This window comes from Bacillus rossius, unplaced genomic scaffold, assembly GCF_032445375.1.
Source record: "Bacillus rossius redtenbacheri isolate Brsri unplaced genomic scaffold, Brsri_v3 Brsri_v3_scf22, whole genome shotgun sequence".
NCBI lineage: Eukaryota > Metazoa > Arthropoda > Insecta > Phasmatodea > Bacillidae > Bacillus > Bacillus rossius.
Window position 1 is genome coordinate 877501 of NW_026962393.1, and position 12500 is coordinate 890000.

The 12500-nt window shown below is 47.9% G+C and overlaps 1 non-coding gene across 1 annotated transcript; it reads right to left on the bottom strand.

Annotated features, from left to right (window-relative positions):
* Positions 1–4170: 4170 nt before the first annotated feature.
* LOC134543848 (5S ribosomal RNA) lies at positions 4171–4289 on the bottom strand. Its single transcript, XR_010077297.1, has one exon. It is a non-coding gene; the product is annotated as a 5S ribosomal RNA (ribosomal RNA).
* Between the last annotated feature and the right edge of the window lie 8211 nt (positions 4290–12500).

Genomic DNA, 12500 nt, shown 5'->3' on the forward strand with positions numbered 1-12500 from the left:
TTTTGCCTTTGAAGGTGCCTTCTTGGGCTTGGGGGTTGCAGCTGCTGCCTTTTTTTTCTTTTCTGCTGTAGGCGGAGTCTTCTTGACTGGTTTCTTGCCCACCGCTGCCTTCTTGGCTACGGATCGCTTCTTTTCCTTAGGGGCAGCTGCACCACGCTTGCCGCTTGGAGCCTTGGGCTGGTCCGGAGCACCGGTGGTCCCTGAAGCCAGCTTGAAGGAGCCAGACGCACCCTTGCCTTTGGTTTGGACAAGCTCGCCGCTAGCCACTGCTGCCTTCAAGTATTTCTTGATGAAAGGTGCCAGCTTTTCCGCATCTACTTTGTAGGTAGAGGCGACGTATTTCTTGATGGCTTGCAGTGATGAGCCGCCCCTTTCCTTGAGGCTCTTGATCGCAGAGGCCACCATTTCAGATGTGCGCGGGTGCGCGGGCTTGGCTCGTGGCTTCTTCGACGCAGCCTTGCCTTTCTTCGGGGAAGCTGCCTGTGATGGGGCAACAGCTGGTGCTGCAGTCGCTGCTGCGGTATCTGCCATGACGAGACTGATCCTACAGAATGCAAGAGCAAAGTGAAAATAAAATTTTTCTCTCTATTTTTTTTTTTTTTTTTTTTTTTTCCTAACCTAAGTTAAAACTAAGTGTGTTTGGGAGGGGTCCGGGTTAGGGAGAGACTCTAAGTGCGTCTCAGGCCGCAAATATCTGGTTACCCAATTTTCTGGTTGCGGACGGTTCAGAAAATTCTCGATGCCTTGCTCACGTAGGGAGCAGCGCACTTTGGACAGCGAAAGTAATGTAGGGCTTCTTTAGCACTGATTTTTCAATGTTTTCTAAATGTCAGCAGTCTACGATGACATAATGGGCAGTTCCACTAATAGTGTAATTTTTTTATGGCAGCTGCACTGTTTAATTTGCACTGCGAGCTGTTTAAATTTACTGCTACACCAAACAGGGAACTTTTCATTTGCAGATGTTATTCAAGGAATCAAATACGTAATTTGTGCTGGAATCACTTGAAAATGGTTAAATTAACTTAGGTATACTTTAGTGTATAGTATGCTGAAAATGTGGAGATAATTTCATGAAGGCTGTTTGCTGTGGAAGCACTAGCAAATCACCTTGTTCAGTGCCACCTGGAATGGCTTTCTTCGTGCACCTCCAAGGATGATGTGATTATTATTGTGAGTAAATTTTGTTTACATTTTCATTGTGTGAATAATAAAACTTTTAACTGTACACACAACAAGCATTTCACTTGGATCTGATGCATTCTCAAGAGTGCAGTTTCTGTTTAGCTTTTAAAACTGGCTGCCCTTCAATTCACTCAAGGTGCAGATGCAAGTTGCTGATGAAGTATTCCACACACATGCTACATTGGAGAAATATTTTAATAAAAATTAAAACTCTTGCAGGATTTCGAATAAAAACTATCCTATTTATCCCTTCTATGTTTTGGTACTGCGAAATTGAGAGAGGTAAGTAAGTTGTGAGGTTATTTTTACTTGCTTGCATGTGAGGTTAGCAGAGCAAAAATATTTTTGAAATTGCAGATACATGGTCACTTTATTTCGTTGCAAACATTTATAAGCTCGTAATCTTATTTAAAGTCTCCATACTTAATGCGTTTGGAAAACCTTCTTTCTCTCAATTTTACAATGGAACAAAATTTTACTTGTATGTGTACATTAATTCCATCTCTAAATGATGTAGGTTTACGCACCGAGATCAGGTACATTGTAGAGAGAAAAACACACGAGTACCTGCTTATTTTGAAGTTTTAATGAGTATATTAAAAAAAAAAAAAAAAAAACGATAAAAATATAATTGAAAAAGTATATTATTCACGTATTTTTGAGGATGAGGGGAGGGGGTGTTTTTGTCCGATGGTCGTTTATCTTTAAAGAAATTTCCGTTGGACCTGTGCGTTCTTGCTCTGCCAATTCTCGAAAAATGAAATATTTTAAGTCGTCTTTTATGTGCTAACTTCATTATATTTGGCTGCATTCGTATTTTTATTAGTTTTGAAACATTCATGTCACGGAAAATAATCATAAACCAGGACAAAAACGTTTTGACTAAATGTTCTAGGTTGGTTGTAAAACATTTTCTTATTTTATTTCACATCGGAAACATCTGTTAAGTTGTAAGCTTTGTAATGAATGCGACAGTCACTTGTTCGCTGAAGTGTTTGTTTAAGAAATTAGTATTGTAAATTTGTTTATGGTCTTGTTAAATGAAATTTTAAGTGAAATCATTTGGGAAAACAGAGGCTACAGGAATTTTCAACACAACTTGATGACCGACGTTGTGACTAGTGTGGGAGTGTGTGCTCGTGTAAATATCAATTTTTCTTACTCCTCGTGCCGGTCAACAGGAAAACAGCGAGTGTGTTATCTCATCGCGGGCGTGTGATTGCGTGTGGTAAATTGTGCTAGGTTAATTACCGCAAAACTCCACTGTGTGCAAATATGTAGTGTGTCGCTGTATGCAAATATTTGGTATGTCTTTTTTTTTTTTTTTTTTTTTTTCAGGCAATACACACTTTGAATTTTACACAATTTCGATGCTGCAACCTAAGTGTATACATGCGAATAGGATTGCTTAAATGAAAAAGTAAAGTAGGAGGTAAGTGCAAATGTTTCCAGGAGGTTATGCACACACAATCTATTTTATGAATTAATAGTTATTATCTAAGAAAATGATAGAAGATTATAAATAATGTGTGCAGAATAATACAGAATTTGCATGTTACACAAAAAAAAAATATATATATATTCCAAATATTGTTAGCAAAATGCACCTAGATTAGTGAGCTGGATTTTTTTTTTTTTTTTGTATTTTTGTTCTGTTGATCCCACGTGGAGTCAAGGCTCCGGGATATAGAACATGTATGTGCAGACAATTAATATTTACATGATGCAAGTTACCAAGAAAAAAAATTTCAAAAAAAAAAAATACATAACATGTTACACAATTTAACTTTATGCAAAACATGAAGCAGCTGTTATCACAAGTCCATTCAACAAATTAACAGTTCAATTTCTCTATTATCAATCAAATTAAAGAATAGCTTCAGAGGGTAGGTAGGATATTCTAGAAGAATTTTTTTTACTGTTTTTTTTTTTAATACTGGTAAATTGTTTTAGTTATTTTCTGTGATATTAAGTTGTAAAGTTTTACTCCCAAGTAATTTAGTCCATTTTCAAATCGCCTAGTGTTATGTTCAACTATCCTCAATTTACTAGCATTTCTGGTGTTATACCTATGTGCGAATATCTAAAAAAAAAAAAAAAAAAAAAAATAATAATTTTTTTTTTCTTCTTTTTCTTAAGAATGAATAAAAAGTTTCTAGAACGTATTCATTTATGGCAGTCAGGACTTTAAGTTTTTTGAATTTTGGTCTGCAGTTAGATGATTTTTTATCTTTTGTTATTATTCTAATAGCTCCTTTTTTTTTTTTTTTTTCCCCCAATGTTATATGGCAGAAAGAGTAGAGCTATGGCTACTGTGACATCATGCATTGATGGGAAGGTTATTGTTGGATAACAAAAATTTAGATGATATAATTTTTATTTTTTTCCATACACAACACATTGCAGGTACAATTTTACAGGTTACAGCTGTACCACCTCTAGTATTGCTGCCGACCATCCAACAAATGAGCACACTAAACAGGCATTGATGACATTGTTATCAACGTCTTTTTGAATCTCTCATTATTATACATAACTGCCCACTGAAACAGAGAAACTTCAAAATAGGTGTGTGTGTGTGTGTTTATATATATATATATATATATATATATATATATATATATATATATATATATATATATATATATATATATATATATATATACATATATACATATATACATACATACATACATACATACATACATATACACTTATATATTTATTTTTTCACTTTGAATTTTGTATGAGGTATACACATGCAAAGATTCACAGCTACTGGGTGGGTGAGTGAGTGAGTGAGTGAGTGAGTGAGTGATTGATTGATTGATTGATTGATTGATTGATTGATTGATTGATTGAGAGAGAGTGAGTGTGTGTGTTAGGGGGGGGGGGGGGGGGAAATGTGGTGATTGTGGGGGAAAAAAAAATTTAAAATTGAAATTTTTAAAAAAAAAATTTTTTCTGTAGGGTGCAAAATAGTAGTGCCAACGGCACGTGGTGTTCCCAAGCGGTCACCCATCTAAGTACTAACCACGCTCGACGATGCTTAACTTCGGTGATCGGACGAGAACCGGTGTGTTCATCGTGATATGGCCGTTGGCAATGATATAGATGTTTTTTTTTTGCAGTTTGTATTTGCCACTCGAAATAGCTATACCAGGTGTGATTGTTACAAACAACAGGAGAAATCGTGTAATGAACACTCTTTTACTTCCCCCCCCCCCTCCCCACACACAACACCCACCACCCTCACCATCCCAACCACCAAAGCCCTCTTCAAAATACACTCTCACACACACACACAAACCCACACTCTATAACTGATGAACATTACCATAACTTCTTAAAGCCATTAGATAATATTTAACTCAAGAAAGGTATTGTGATATGTTTAAAGAAAGAAAGGTGAAACCTTTAACTTTACCAGCAGGTATTAGTATCACTGAGGTATCTTCTAGGTTGTAGCAGCAATAGTAGTAATAATAATAAAATTAAATAAGGTAATAAAAAAGAAAAGTTATACATGTGATCAAATCATGAATGTATAAAACTGGAATGAATTTAAATTTTTTTTATTTTTCTTCATAGGCTGTTTTGAAATTGATGAGTAAGTGCCTCTTCTTTTAAATTTTTTAATGCTGAACACTGTTACATAAGAGATGAATGTTTAGAAAATTTAAAAAAAAAAAAGCTAGCCCAGCCCCCTCCCCCCCTCACACAAAATCCAAACAAAAAAAAACACCCTCCTTCAAAACATCACATAATCATCCAGCCAGCAGTGCAGACGAGAAATTTGCACTCGGGGCCGCCATTTTGACGATAAATTCTTGCATGGCACACCAAAGGTAGGAAAGAATTTAAAAAAATAAAAATAATGGGCGAGCACCCTCGCGTCTGCCTGTAGAAAATGAAGTTAAAAGTAACATAACCTAAAGACAGGCACACACTAGGGTGCTCCCAGGCGGTTGAGAAATTTTTTCCCGCCAAAAGACTTATATATATTATTTATTTTACTGTTTTTGGCAGGGGGCTATGTCGGTCTGTGTGCAAAGTAGTTCCTACTCCCGCCGCCAGGAGCGCGCGCGGTGGGTAGCGATGTTGTTTTTTCTGCTTTCATTTGTTTATTATTTAGAGGGTTAATGCTATGTAAATGTACGCAAGTTTGGTTATGTGTCGGTAGTTGTGCGAGATTTAATTTCCGAAACGAAATTTGACTTTCATCGGCCTGCATTTCTCACTTATTCGGAAAATACATGTGTGTTTATGTATGTATAATAATCGAGTGATTTTGTAATAATTTGGAAGTTTTGTTTGCGTGTGCGATGTGGGGAAGAAAAGGTGTGCACACGAGTCCTAGGGCTATATTTTTTTTTATTGCGAAATATTTACTTCATGTGGTGAAAAATTTTAAATTATTTGTGATGCAAGTGAAATTTTTTTTTTTTTTTCAGTTGGGTGATGTGTTTGTCCTCGTTTGTGTGCAAGGAAGCAAACATGCTGAAGGTAAGGGGCCATAAATGACACTTTAAAATATTAGTTTACCATTAATTTTGGTTAAATATTAAATTGCCATATAAGTAAAATCATGTCAACTGTTGTATTCCACCCAGTATAAGCTGTTAGTAATGGGTACTTAATATAAATAGAATAAATGTAAGCATTTTCGTCTGCATGAAAATTCACTTTTTTTTTGGATCCATTTGTACTGTGGGTAGTTAAATAGTACATAATGTTGTTTTTACTTCGAAGTACAAAACATCTTGTGCATGATTGCAAATTCAAACGCAGTTAAGCATAATATGAATTCGAATTATGTGTGTGTGTGTGTATATATATATTTTTTTTTCAGTTTTTTTTTTTTTTTTTTTTTTTTTTTTTTTTTTTTTTTTTTTACTGTGTCCAGTTTTAGCACAAATGGAATTATTTTCAAAGTGAATCGATGCAACTGGTCTTTGCCATTAATATTGATATATGATCTAACTAAATTAAATAGAAAGGATTTTTTTATTTATTTTTTTATATATATAAATATATTTGTAGCAATGTACTAATGACCACAGAAGTAAGCAAAAAAAAAAAATATATATATATATATCTCAGCCAGTAAACCATGCGTCTTAAAGACTTTTTTTAATGAAAATATTTCTGCCTTGGTTAAGCTTACATTTACTATCATAGGGATTGAGGGAATTGTAGAACAGCAGCAGAAGCATTTCCTTTCATGATCATGTTCTTGGTCCTGAAAAGGACCGTTTATGTAAGCATGTGCACACCAGACCTGCTCACTTGGAGCTGGTGTATTTGGTGACAGCCTTGGTGCCCTCGCTGACAGCGTGCTTGGCCAGCTCCCCGGGCAGCAGCAGTCTCACGGCCGTCTGTATCTCGCGGCTGGTGATGGTGGAGCGCTTGTTGTAGTGGGCGAGGCGGCTGGCCTCTGCCGCGATGCGCTCGAAAATGTCGTTCACGAAACTGTTCATGATGCTCATGGCCTTAGATGATATGCCAGTGTCCGGATGAACTTGCTTCAACACTTTGTAGATGTAGATTGCGTAGCTTTCCTTCCTCTTGCGCTTCTTTTTCTTGTCGCCCTTCGAGATGTTTTTCTGGGCCTTGCCCGCCTTTTTGGCTGCCTTACCGCTCGTCTTGGGGGGCATCGTAGGTCTGAGCTGTGCCGCTGTCGCTAGATGAGTGAGACGGGAACTGAATTTTTTTCGTGAAAAGTTTTCTTGGCTTCTTGTTGCGCGACCAATCGGAGCGCTCCGCGGCTCGTGATTGGTCGCGCTCCGCGGAGGGACGTGTAACAAAAGTAATTTCCAGCGGCCGGGGCGCCACTTTCTCGTAGGTTGCGGACCAGTGTACAGCTTCTTCCTGGTAGCTTGTGTTTTGGTTCGATTTCTTGTGTTCAGTGGTGATTTGTGCATCGAAGTGCTATATTTCGACATCTACGTACCTTCAGGCATCAGCACAGGTGTTTGTGCGTCGGGGCTCTGCCTAGTTACATTTTAAACTGTGTTTCTTACTTCGTGTTACTATGTAAACATTCTGCTTCGTCGGTGATGGATCGATTGTGAGTGTGGGAGTATCGATTCTGTCGCTTTGTGCTTACCTGCAACCAAGATGGCCGACAAAGACACTTTATCATTTCCATTGGGGCAACCTCCACTTTCGCCTCTTCCACCTCGCTCCCAGGGTGCGAATAAATTTTGGGCGACTCCTGGTCGGCGTTCTGCTCATGCGGTTTCGTCCTCTTCCGATTCTGATGACGCTTCGCCTCCTGGTAGCCCTGTTGAGAGGAAGCCTGCCAAAATATCGAAGGATGCGGCAAAGGCTATTGTATCTCGCCACTGGTTTGCCTCTCAGCGCCCGAACGACGATGGTGGTAGCACGCCTTCTTCACGCGCCATTGCCCGGGCCGATCTACACAAGTCCCGGCGCACCCAGCTGGACTCCACTTTGGCGCTGAAGCGCCGTGCTGGCTCTTCAGTTGATGCCACAATTGACGCCGTGGCCCGGGGCTGCGCTCCTGCTGCTTCCACTTCGCGGGTGCCATCCTGGCCGGACGATTTGCACCGCATCGACTCTGACGGCCCTGGTGTGAGCCCGCGGCGTCGGGGCTCGCTCCCCGATGTCCATTTGCTCCACCAGGTTGAGGAGACCTGGCGCAGCCTCGCCGCCGGTGCGCCCCTGCCTGGCTCTACTGCCGGTGGGCCCATCTCCAGTTGCCCGGGGCCGTCCACTGATGGCGTCGGTGCTGCCATGGCGTCGGCGCAGGCGGCTTCGGGCTCCCTGTCCCGGGGACCGCGCCGGTCTGCTGTGGCGGACCCTGGCGTGCCTGGCCTGGCCGTCGGTGTCCCTCGTGGCTGTCCCGGGGCTGCCTCTGACACTGCGTCTGTGCCGGGTGTCCTGGCGGCGGCCGACCGTGTTGTCCCGCCGGCCCAGCCTGGTCTTCCTTCGTCGCCTGCGCCTGCTGTGGCCCCTCGCCCGCCCGGGCTGTCACCGGATAGTGGTACTGCGCCACGGCGCATTCCGCCAATTGTTGTCAATACCAAACTGAATGTTGACGCCATTCGCGGGAACCGGTCGCTGCGGCAGAAGCTGCAGGGGAACTTCACCGTGGACTATCTTCGGGGCTATCCACGCTATCACCCCACAAGCCTGCACGACCGGGAGGCCCTGCTGACGTATTTCCGGGACCATGGCATCCCTTGCCACACGTTTCCATTGGGTCGGAAGACTTCACCCCGGATTGTCCTGGCGGGTCTCCCCTCCGAGACTTCCCAGGACTCGGTCCTGGAGGAATTGCGTGCCGTTGGGGTGCACCCCGAGTCGCTCCGGCCCCTCACTTCGGAGCGCGAGCTCCACCGGGGCTTCATCAGATTTCTCGTGGTCCTCACAGATGCCGCGCAGGTCGCCAAGGCCCGAGCAGTCCGGCACCTAGCTGGCCTCACCGTCCAATGGGAGGAGTTCCGGGGCACGGCGCGGCCTCTTCAATGCCACCAATGCCAGAGGTGGGGACACCACGCGGCGGACTGTGGAAATCCCTTCCGCTGTCTCCGCTGCACCCAGCACCACGTCCGCGGGTCCTGCCCGAAGCTACCCGACGAGCCTCCGCAGTGCGTGAACTGCTCGGGGCCACATCCGGCGAATGCTCGTACCTGCCCCACTTACGTGCAGTTCATCGAGGGGCAGCTGCGTCGCCAGGGACCAAAGCCTCGTCCGCCGGGCCAGGACGCCTCTGCGGCGCCTCCTCGGCAGCCCCGTGCTCCGCTTCAGTTCCAGCGCCGGCCGCACGAGGACATGTTCCCGCCGCTCCCTTCGTTCTCTCTTCCGTCATGCCCCTCTGTCGTTTCCTACGCTGGGCTAGTGGCTGGCCAACCTGCGGCTCGTTCCCCGTGCCCACCTATGGCCCCGGTCCCCCCTGCGCCCCAGCTACCCTCTCTCTTTTGTTCCGTGCCTGGTCCACCTCCAGTTGACTCTTCTTCTGTCTTGTTGCGCGCCCCTCCTCCTGCTCCCACCACTGCTGCAGGTGTTTCGCCTTCCCTCGCTCCTCCCGGCCTGGTGCAGCCGGCGTGTCCCCCGGTGTCGCGAGCGCCTTTGGACTCGAGGGCTGAGGAGGGCTCGCGGGCTGTGCAGCTGCCCGCTGCTTCCTCCCTCGCTGCAGCTCCTGCTCCGGCTCCTGCCCCCCTGCCAGTCCCTTCGGACTGCCCCCCCGCGCCTGTCCCCCCTTCTGATTCCTCTCTGCCGCCTTCCGTGCGCCCTCCGCCCGTGTTCCCGGCTTCCGCTCCCTTTCCTGTGTTTTTTGAGACTTTCAATTGGCTCGCCCGGCTGAATCTCCTCCCGTGGCTGCCGTTCTTTGCCGATGCCATCTTCCGCATCTCTCAGGCTCCTACCCCTCTTCTCCAGGCCGACATTTATTTCCAGTCCATTTTCCACTTCCTCCGGACTGTGCTCCCAGCAGCTTAAGTTTGTCCTCTGGAATGCCCGGGGCATTCGAGCGAAGCTGGGGGACTTCCGGCACTTCCTGTCCACTGAACGGCCTGCCCTTGTCCTCCTCTCTGAGACATGGCTCAAACCCGATCTCCCCTTCTCCGTGCCTGGGTACGTCATCTATCGCTGGGACCGGGACACTCGTGGGGGTGGTGTTGCTCTCCTCATTCTGTCTACCATCCCGCACCATCAGCGCGCGCTGCCCCCCCTCCGCAATGCCGAGGCGGTGGCGGTGCGTCTCCATCTGGCTCCTCATCCTCTCACTGTGTGCTCCGTCTATCTCCCTGAACATGGTCCCTTCCCGGCAGACGACTTGCGTGCTCTCTTCCATCTGGACGCGCGCGTGGTCGTGGGCGGGGATTTCAATTGCCGGCATCGCGCTTGGGGCTGTGTGTCCACGAGCAATCGGGGCACTCAGCTTCAGCGCCTCGTTCAGGGTTCCCCCCGTCTCGCCATTCACGCTCCCCCCTCATTCACTTTCATTCCATGTCACGTCCGGCAGCGGCCGAGTGTCCTCGACCTCCTCCTTTCTGTTGGACAGGTGGCTGTGTCGGGGCTCGAGGCCCGGGCCGAGCTCACGTCAGATCACACCCCTGTCGTTGGTTTCGTTCGTACCGATTCTCTCCCCCTCCATGGACCCCGCCCGTGGTTCGACTTCAGTCGTGCAGATTGGGGTGCCTACCGGTCTCATCTGGATAGGCACCTCGATCTGCACTTCCATGTCGCTTCCCCGCAGCAGCTCGATGAGCGCGTGCACGTTTTCAGTGATGCTGTGCTCGCGGCTGCTGGCGCCACCATTCCTCTCCGCTCCACTGTCATTCGTGGCACTCCCTTTCCTCCCTACCTTCGACACTTCATCGCGGCCCGCGACGCCGCGCGGCGGCGGTGGCAGTCATCACGCGCCGTTGCTCGTTGGCTCGACTATGTGCACCTGCGGGCGCGGTGCCGGGCGCTCACTGAGGAGTGGCTCGCGGCGGAGCGGGTCCGTAAAGTGTCTTCCCTCTCCTTCCAGTCGGGGTCCATATTCCGGTACGCGCGGAACCTTCGTGCCACGCCGTCCATCATCCCGCCCCTGGGTGGGGGGCCGCAGGGCCTTTGCGAGTCCCCTGCCCAGAAGGCGGAGCTGCTGGCGGATTCATTTCACTCGTCATTCACCCCTCGTATTCCCCCTGGGGTGGTTTCCCTCCTTCCCACTCATTACACCCCGCCTCCTCCGCCCGCACCCGGTGACATCCGTCTGTCTACCCCGGGGGAAATTCATTCCATTATCACGCACCTTCGTGTCACAACTGCTCCTGGGCCAGATGCCATTCATCCACGGCTCGTCTTCTCCCTGTCTCGGAAGGCGACCGTGTACCTCACCAAGCTTGTCAACGGTATTCTCCTCACGGGTCATTTCCCCACTGCGTGGCGGGCTGCGATCGTCGTCCCCATTCCGAAGCCGCGTGCCAATGCTCATCTTCCTTCGGGCTACCGGCCCATCAGTCTCCTGTCTGTCCTTTCAAAAGTGGCCGAGAGAGTCCTCCTCCGCCGGCTGGAGCATCATCTCACCCCTCTCGGTCCCCTTCCATCATTTCAATTCGGGTTTCGGCGCGGGCTGTCGGCTCAGCACGCCGTGGCGCGCGTCGTGGACCAGATCACCGCCGGTTTCACCTCTTTTCAACACTCTGGTATCATCCTCCTCGATCTTTCGAAGGCCTTCGATACTGTCAACCATCACGCGCTCCTCATCAAGTTGGCATATCAGGGCTTCCCTCCTGCCCTCATTCACATTATTTACAACTTTCTTTCACATCGTTCATTTTGTGTCCGTGTCTCTCATGTCGTTTCGCAGTCCCGCGTCATCCCTGCTGGCGTCCCTCAGGGTGCCATCCTGTCCCCCCTCTTGTTCTCCCTCTTCACTTCTGACATCCCTACTCCTCCGCATTGTTCTCTCACCTTGTACGCTGATGACACCGCCATTGTCACATCATCTCGTCACGTCGCGGACGTTCCCGTCCGCCTTACGGCGGCGGTTGCATCCATCACCTCGTACTACCATTCTTGGGGAATCCTGGCGAATGCCGGCAAATCGCAGGCGGCATTTTTCACCCGCCGCTTCCCCCGCCCCCCGCCCCCTGTTGTTTCACACGGTGTTCCGATTCCCTGGTCCCCGGTGGTGACGTACCTGGGTGTCCGTCTGGACTCCGGCCTGCGGTGGGGGGCCCACATCACCGAGTCAATTTCCTCGGCCAGGCGTGCCCTCCACGCGTTGGCCCCTCTCCTCCGTCCGGCGTGTCCTCTCCCGGTTCCCATCCGGGTCAACTTGCTCCGGCTCTACGTCTTTTCTATACTCCTTTACTGCTCTCCCGTCTGGGCGCACGCCTCCCCAACTACCTTCCGCTCTCTTCATATATTCTTTCATTCCGCCCTCCGCTTGCTGCTGGGGAAGCCACGCTGGACGCCCATTCCTGAGCTCCTGGACGCAGCTTCCCTTCCGCCCATTCTCGATCTGATCTATTCCCGAGCTGACCGGTTCTATTCCTCCCTCCGCCGCTCTCGGTACCCTGACGTCAATAACATTGCTCTGTATGACCGGTCCGCTTCTTACCCTCACCGCCGCCTCCTTGATTACCGTGCTCACCACCCGCCCTGATTCTGTCTGGGTCTCCGACGCGCGTCCCTATCCATCACGGCCCTTCTGTTTCCGTTCTTTCTGCAGGCTGCCTGTGCGCCATCCTGCCCATTGCGCTCTTCCTCGGGGGCGCTTCTGCTACCCCGACCTCTCTCCCCCCAGAGTGTTCTCACGTGTCTGTTTAGCTGTATGTTCTGGTTGCATCTTACCT